This window comes from Polyodon spathula, chromosome 7, assembly GCF_017654505.1.
Source record: "Polyodon spathula isolate WHYD16114869_AA chromosome 7, ASM1765450v1, whole genome shotgun sequence".
In the NCBI taxonomy this organism is placed as follows: Eukaryota; Metazoa; Chordata; class Actinopteri; order Acipenseriformes; family Polyodontidae; genus Polyodon; species Polyodon spathula.
In genome coordinates, this window is record NC_054540.1 from 692,410 (window position 1) to 700,797 (window position 8,388).

At 49.0% G+C, this 8,388-nt stretch overlaps 1 protein-coding gene across 2 annotated transcripts in view; it reads right to left on the reverse strand.

Moving 5' to 3' along the window:
- Positions 1 to 8,273, reverse strand: part of LOC121317956 (inactive histone-lysine N-methyltransferase 2E-like) — a 73,361-nt gene extending 65,088 nt beyond the window's left edge. The window contains exon 1 of one of the 2 annotated variants that reach the window (XM_041254049.1): positions 7,992 to 8,273. The gene's annotated coding sequence lies outside the window, so the exon portion shown is untranslated. The remainder of the gene's footprint in view (positions 1 to 7,991) is intronic. The other variant, XM_041254048.1, reaches the window with a different exon arrangement.
- Positions 8,274 to 8,388: the final 115 nt, after the last annotated feature.

The window sequence follows — 8,388 nt, forward strand, 5'->3', positions numbered from 1 at the left end:
TATATATATATATATATATATATATATATATATATATATATATATATATATATATATATATATATATATATATATATATATATATATATATATATATATATATACATACACACACACACACACACACACACATATATATATATATATATCACACTACAGAGCTAAAATAAAGTGAACAATGACTCCATGACCATGAAAGCAGAGCCATGTTGTTGATGCTGAATCATGGGGATCTTTTTAAGAACCTGCAGTTTTGAGATCAAGCAGGTACTGGAACCTGAAGTGCACCGATGGCCTATTCTATTCTCACCCTATTACCCACCAAGAGATGCATCTCCTGTTAACAAGCCTCACAAACCAGACCTAATAACCTGGGTTGGTACAGCACTGTCTGCAATGTAGAGTTCATTACGGGGTTATTACAGTCTCTGCCCGGTACAGCGCGGTCTGCAATGTAGAGTTCATTACGGGGTTATTACAGTCTCTGCCCGGTACAGCGCGGTCTGCAATGTAGTCTCTGCCCGGTACAGTTCATTATTGGGGTTATTACAGTCTCTGCCCGGTACAGCGCGGTCTGCAATGTAGAGTTCATTACGGGGTTATTACAGTCTCTGCCCGGTACAGCGCGGTCTGCAATGTAGAGTTCATTACGGGGTTATTACAGTCTCTGCCCGGTACAGCGCGGTCTGCAATGTAGAGTTCATTACGGGGTTATTACAGTCTCTGCCCGGTACAGCGCGGTCTGCAATGTAGAGTTCATTACGGGGTTATTACAGTCTCTGCCCGGTACAGCGCGGTCTGCAATGTAGAGTTCATTACGGGGTTATTACAGTCTCTGCCCGGTACAGCGCGGTCTGCAATGTAGAGTTCATTACGGGGTTATTACAGTCTCTGCCCGGTACAGCGCGGTCTGCAATGTAGAGTTCATTATGGGGTTATTACAGTCTCTGCCCGGTACAGCGCGGTCTGCAATGTAGAGTTCATTACGGGGTTATTACAGTCTCTGCCCGGTACAGCGCGGTCTGCAATGTAGAGTTCATTACGGGGTTATTACAGTCTCTGCCCGGTACAGCGCGGTCTGCAATGTAGAGTTCATTACGGGGTTATTACAGTCTCTGCCCGGTACAGCGCGGTCTGCAATGTAGAGTTCATTACGGGGTTATTACAGTCTCTGCCCGGTACAGCGCGGTCTGCAATGTAGAGTTCATTACGGGGTTATTACAGTCTCTGCCCGGTACAGCGCGGTCTGCAATGTAGAGTTCATTACGGGGTTATTACAGTCTCTGCCCGGTACAGCGCGGTCTGCAATGTAGAGTTCATTACGGGGTTATTACAGTCTCTGCCCGGTACAGCGCTGTCTGCAATGTAGAGTTCATTACGGGGTTATTACAGTCTCTTACAGTAGTTCATTATGGGGTTATTACAGTCTCTGCCCGGTACAGCGCGGTCTGCAATGTAGAGTTCATTACGGGGTTATTACAGTCTCTGCCCGGTACAGCGCGGTCTGCAATGTAGAGTTCATTACGGGGTTATTACAGTCTCTGCCCGGTACAGCGCGGTCTGCAATGTAGAGTTCATTACGGGGTTATTACAGTCTCTGCCCGGTACAGCGCGGTCTGCAATGTAGAGTTCATTACGGGGTTATTACAGTCTCTGCCCGGTACAGCGCGGTCTGCAATGTAGAGTTCATTACGGGGTTATTACAGTCTCTGCCCGGTACAGCGCGGTCTGCAATGTAGAGTTCATTACGGGGTTATTACAGTCTCTGCCCGGTACAGCGCGGTCTGCAATGTAGAGTTCATTACGGGGTTATTACAGTCTCTGCCCGGTACAGCGCGGTCTGCAATGTAGAGTTCATTACGGGGTTATTACAGTCTCTGCCCGGTACAGCGCGGTCTGCAATGTATAGTTCACAAACTGGCAGGCACTTAGCGATTGCAATCCCTGATGCAATACAATTCAAGCGGAGAGTCTCTGCTCTGTTCTTGTCATTGCCAATGCCACCTGGCTATATTTCCAGCGCTGCTCAAACACTGAAAGCTGGGACTTCTGTTCAGTTTTGCTTTCTTAGTCTCAGACTGCCAGAAACCCAGCTACGTGTTGGAACAATTAGCTTGGGGCTGAGGAATGCACTCACAGTGCGAGCTCACTGCTGTCTCGAAGTGTAGGCTGATTTCCTGGAGGTGGGATTGTGCTGGTGGACGAGGGACAGGGGCTGGATTCTCTGCAGTATGGGCTAACATCGCTACAACAAGATCAGGCACTTGGAACTTTGTTTATGTCTGATAGACCTTACTTTGCTGGACTGCAGTTTCCTCCAGGGTGCACACGCGCACACACACACACAGAGAGGTAAGTGTCCAGCAGGGCAGCTGCTTCTGAGACCAAAGTTCAGAAATACTGCTCGAAAACTCTGCCTGTAAATTATTTAAAATGGCAAACACACATGCTTCACTGTTACTGCTATTAGCAAAGCTGCCACAGACCTTAGAACAGAAAGCCAGCTTGGCACACTCACTGCAGGCGTCCCATGCACTTACAAAAATCTTAACAAAACCCTGCACCAATAGAACTCTGCATATCAGACGTGCACAAATCAGTACTTCAGCCACGTTTACACATTTGTGCCGGAATGAAGCAAACAAAGTAAAACTTAACATTTCCGCAATTGAGTGATTCAACTCAGCACTGCGAGCCATTTAATGAAGCCACTCTGACGTCTCATTTGTGGTTAAAGCATTACAAAATCTAACAGATAAACCCGTTCTAGGGCAGATGGCAGACTTATCCACTGCACACTTTTAAATGTGGCACCCTTACAACAAATTGCAATTCTCACAGCGCTTTCAAAACCTACATTAACCCACCCAGCAGGACTTCACACTTGAGGTGCCTCCAGACAGCCTCCCCCTGCCAAACGCTCACTAGCAGGACATGAGAGCACAAGCAGCAACTAAAAAGGAGCTTTCATCACGGCTAATCACAGCAGCTCTGCAACGCTGCAATCAACCAGCAGCACTGCTGTCCACAGAGCTCTTTGTGTCTCCTTCTGCACAGACGCTGTGGGATTGGGAGGTCTAGGGTGTGTGATCTTCACATTGACATCCAGAGGGGTGAGGCAGGGGCTGGCTACCTGTCCAGGCTGCAGCAGGGAAGGCAGATCAGACTGGAGCTGTAGAAGAAATGACCAGCACAGGGAGCAGCTAGCTACTGGAAACAGACACCAGGCACTCTCAGCAGTGCAGGCCCTGGGAAGATGAAGCGACACTGCTGTTGAAACACAGTGCATCCATCGCTGGTGTAACACTGAGCACTTCACACAGGGAATGTCCAGGAGACTGTCTGCAGGGGGCGTGTGGGGTCACCGGAGGGGGTTAGTCTCGTAAGCAAACCTACCGCAACAACCAAATACAAACTGACACCTTTCCACGTACATAAAACAGGGTTCATTGTGTATTTAGCTGCTAATGTTTTTAAAATATAGTTATAAAAACAGCAACAATGTTGAATTAAATTAAGAATTCACTGTTACTCTACCAAGCCAGTAACAAGTGTTGACTTTCATAGAGATTTAATCCGATAAACGTTTTGTTAAAAAAATTACAATCTGCCCAGTGGTGCTTTTAAATAAAACTATTCAAAAAAGGTAATTGTGAAAATGCACACATGGACTTGTGATATAAAGAGATGAATTACATCAAATACAATATTGTGTGCTGCCTCTGACAGGTCTGTGTTAGTTATTCTGTGAGAATGGGTTACCGCTGCAGCCACCAACAAAGCCTACACTATGAGACCCCACACCAAACACCACAGCCAGGGACACCTGTGCTCTCATGACAGCACTGACCACTCATCTTTTAGGAGTTTGAAACAAAATAAATGAATCAACGGATTTGTGGAAGTGTGTCTCTGCTGAATGTTCCAGTGCGGACGACAAAATCATTTGAGATCTCTGGGAAGTAACTGCATTCACAGCTCGGAGCTGCTGAGCAATATGAAAACGGGTCCCCTACAGCCCAGTCCAGCTCTCTAGCTGTCACAGCACTGCCTTGGAGCTGTACAATCTGAAAACTGGTCCCCTACAGCCCAGTCCAGCTCTCTAGCTGTCACAGCACTGCCTTTGTGCTGTATAATCTGAAAACGGGTCCCCTACAGCCCAGTCCAGCTCTCTAGCTGTCACAGCACTGCCTTTGAGCTGTACAATCTGAAAACGGGTCCCCTACAGCCCAGTCCAGCTCTCTAGCTGTCACAGCACTGCCTTTGTGCTGTACAATCTGAAAACGGGTCCCCTACAGCCCAGTCCAGCTCTCTAGCTGTCACAGCACTGCCTTTGTGCTGTACAATCTGAAAACGGGTCCCCTACAGCCCAGTCCAGCTCTCTAGCTGTCACAGCACTGCCTTTGAGCTGTACAATCTGAAAACGGGTCCCCTACAGCCCAGTCCAGCTCTCTAGCTGTCACAGCACTGCCTTTGTGCTGTACAATCTGAAAACGGGTCCCCTACAGCCCAGTCCAGCTCTCTAGCTGTCACAGCACTGCCTTTGAGCTGTGTAATCTGAAAACGGGTCCCCTACAGCCCAGTCCAGCTCTCTAGCTGTCACAGCACTGCCTTTGAGCTGTACAATCTGAAAACGGGTCCCCTACAGCCCAGTCCAGCTCTCTAGCTGTCACAGCACTGCCTTTGTGCTGTACAATCTGAAAACGGGTCCCCTACAGCCCAGTCCAGCTCTCTAGCTGTCACAGCACTGCCTTTGAGCTGTACAATCTGAAAACGGGTCCCCTACAGCCCAGTCCAGCTCTCTAGCTGTCACAGCACTGCCTTTGTGCTGTACAATCTGAAAACGGGTCCCCTACAGCCCAGTCCAGCTCTCTAGCTGTCACAGCACTGCCTTTGAGCTGTACAATCTGAAAACGGGTCCCCTACAGCCCAGTCCAGCTCTCTAGCTGTCACAGCACTGCCTTTGAGCTGTACAATCTGAAAACGGGTCCCCTACAGCCCAGTCCAGCTCTCTAGCTGTCACAGCACTGCCTTTGAGCTGTACAATCTGAAAACGGGTCCCTACAGCCCAGTCCAGCTCTCTAGCTGTCACAGCACTGCCTTTGAGCTGTACAATCTGAAAACGGGTCCCCTACAGCCCAGTCCAGCTCTCTAGCTGTCACAGCACTGCCTTTGAGCTGTACAATCTGAAAACGGGTCCCCTACAGCCCAGTCCAGCTCTCTAGCTGTCACAGCACTGCCTTTGAGCTGTACAATCTGAAAACGGGTCCCCTACAGCCCAGTCCAGCTCTCTAGCTGTCACAGCACTGCCTTTGAGCTGTACAATCTGGCAATGAAGTTTCCCAATGCTGGATAAAGTTTTTTTTTTTTCCTTCTGTTTAGTTGGAGGGTTAAATATAATAAATCCCCTTTTGTTCTTTTTCAAAGAAGTTTACATTTTTACCATTGTGTGTAACTACATGATCACTGACAAAGCCAGTCTAAAGCCCAGATAATCAACTGATCAGCAGTAGGTTTTGGTAATGAAATATTCACACACCCCAAAAAAAGGCACATAGAAATAAATAAATAAATCCTCCCTTTCATAGACTAAACCTATAATGTATTTTGTTAATCCAAGTCAACCAATGACCTGCAAACTCGGCTACTATCCTTTTTTAAACAAAGGTCATTAGCTTGTATACGGAGACAGCGATGCGATTAACCCTTTCTTAGGCGTTTCCTCCGGACGGGAATGCTGTTCCTCCAATATCCTGGCTCTCGTGTTTTCTGCAGCAGTCTCTCCCACTCACGCAGAGGCAAACCCACAGCGCTGTGAACGCGTACAGTCTCTGAGGGGGCGGGACCCCGCTGTTTTAAATAGACCGGCGATATAAGGAGAAAAAAACTGTTAGTACAACGGGGACTTGTTAAACCAGCTACAACGGGTTGAAATCGTGCTAATGTGTTCAATAGCGTTTATTATTTGTGAAACGCTGCAGTGATAGACCCACATACACAGGCAGGGGTGTGGAAACCCAAACTGATTCAATCACCACAACATCAGCCCCGGGGCCGCCATTTTTACAACACTTTCCTGGGGACAAAAGTAACATTGTACTACCATCAGGGATCGCTCGCATTAAAACAAGCCTAGCGGGGCTTTTACTGTGCCACTACATACACGCAAGCGACTGACCGATACAAAACAACAAGCTACCAGTGTTACTGAAAAAACAGGAGCACGATCACGGAGCTGCTGTTCACAATAACACAGCAAGAAGAAACTAGCAATCGACACAAACTGGTAATCACGTATTCAAAGGAGCATGATTGTTTTAGTTAACTGCTATTAAAATCCGGCGGTTTCATTTTGTATACAAAGATATCTGACTTAAAATGGACAGCTGTACCAATTCCCAATTAGATGGCTGTACTGTACAGTCTCCATACACACAGTGTTCAATACAAGGTGCCCGTCTCCCCTCCCCCACGTTTGCAGCAGAAGCGCTTATCTTCAGAATCCAAACAGATTCAAATACGTTTTCCATAACAGCCTTTGCAAATCAGAATTAAACGCGCATCAGCCCCTTTGTCCAACACTGTCATTTACTATATGAGAATGTGCACTACTGAAGAATCGGTCCAGGGGGACACAGTACGTATAAAAATTATGAATCCCTACTTTTTTTCTTCTTAAAAAAAAAAACTAAAATAAAGTTGGCACTCTGTTAAACTGGTAAATGAAAAAGTGTTCATAAACAAACAGTCTGGCGTACTAGGTTGTACAAGAGCTGATGGTAACCCCGACTGATACTATATGTATATATATATATATATATATATATATATATTACACACACGGACATGTTTCTGTCACAATCAGGTTTATTGCACGCATGATTTATGATTGTAAATAACCTCGTTCTTCAATATTTTTACTTTACGTGAAACAAAAGCTTAGTCTGACATTTAAAAACAATCATGAACTTACACTGCCAGGGGTTGTAAAAGCGCCAGCAGCCTAGAATTATTTGTTTCTATATATGTTTATATATACGAAGCGCCACAAAACCGCCATATTGATCCACCACAGCATCACAGTCCCTGTCATCACCGCCTCTCCCTCAGCAGAAAGCACCCGATCCGCCTCGGCTTGAAACACGGACGCGTACGAAGCGGCGCAGCGCCTCTCCCTCAGCAGAAAGCACCCGATCCGCCTCGGCTTGAAACACGGACGCGTACGAAGCGGCGCACCGCCTCTCCCTCAGCAGAAAGCACCCGATCCGCCTCGGCTTGAAACACGGACGCGTACGAAGCGGCGCACCGCCTCTCCCTCAGCAGAAAGCACCCGATCCGCCTCGGCTTGAAACACGGACGCGTACGAAGCGGCGCACCGCCTCTCCCTCAGCAGAAAGCACCCGATCCGCCTCGGCTTGAAACACGGACGCGTACGAAGCGGCGCACCGCCTCTCCCTCAGCAGAAAGCACCCGATCCGCCTCGGCTTGAAACACGGACGCGTACGAAGCGGCGCACCGCCTCTCCCTCAGCAGAAAGCACCCGATCCGCCTCGGCTTGAAACACGGACGCGTACGAAGCGGCGCACCGCCTCTCCCTCAGCAGAAAGCACCCGATCCGCCTCGGCTTGAAACACGGACGCGTACGAAGCGGCGCACCGCCTCTCCCTCAGCAGAAAGCACCCGATCCGCCTCGGCTTGAAACACGGACGCGTACGAAGCGGCGCACCGCCTCTCCCTCAGCAGAAAGCACCCGATCCGCCTCGGCTTGAAACACGGACGCGTACGAAGCGGCGCACCGCCTCTCCCTCAGCAGAAAGCACCCGATCCGCCTCGGCTTGAAACACGGACGCGTACGAAGCGGCGCACCGCCGCACAGAAACACCAGCGATCACAGCGAGCTTACAACGAAACGCCCGGGGCTGCGGACAACCGACACGCTTGCTTTGTCTTTTAAAGATATACAAGCTGACGTAAGAAAGTAAATATCTTACCTTAAATGTCCACAAGAGATAATGTCAACAAAACAGGGGAGACGGGAGAAGACCCGCCGCCTGAGCCTCAGAGCAAAACACAAGAGCCCGTCCACTGCGGCTTTCACTAAACAAACCGGAAAGCGCTGCTCGGACAGCTGCTGCTGCGCTTCAACCCGAGCCCGCTGCGAGGAGATTTTCTGCGGAGAAACGTCTTCTCCCTCTTTCTTTACTCTCCCGCCCGCGTTATCAGAGACTCTCCTCTCCTACCTCTTGCAAAAATGGCGGCTCAGGCAGCACTGGCGTGGCCCCGCCCCCTTGCGCGGCCCCGCCCCCACACCCCGCGGGGTCACACACCCACGACCGCAGGGGCGCCGGCAGCGAGCCGCTAAGCGCGCCCCCGCCGTTACTGTGCGTG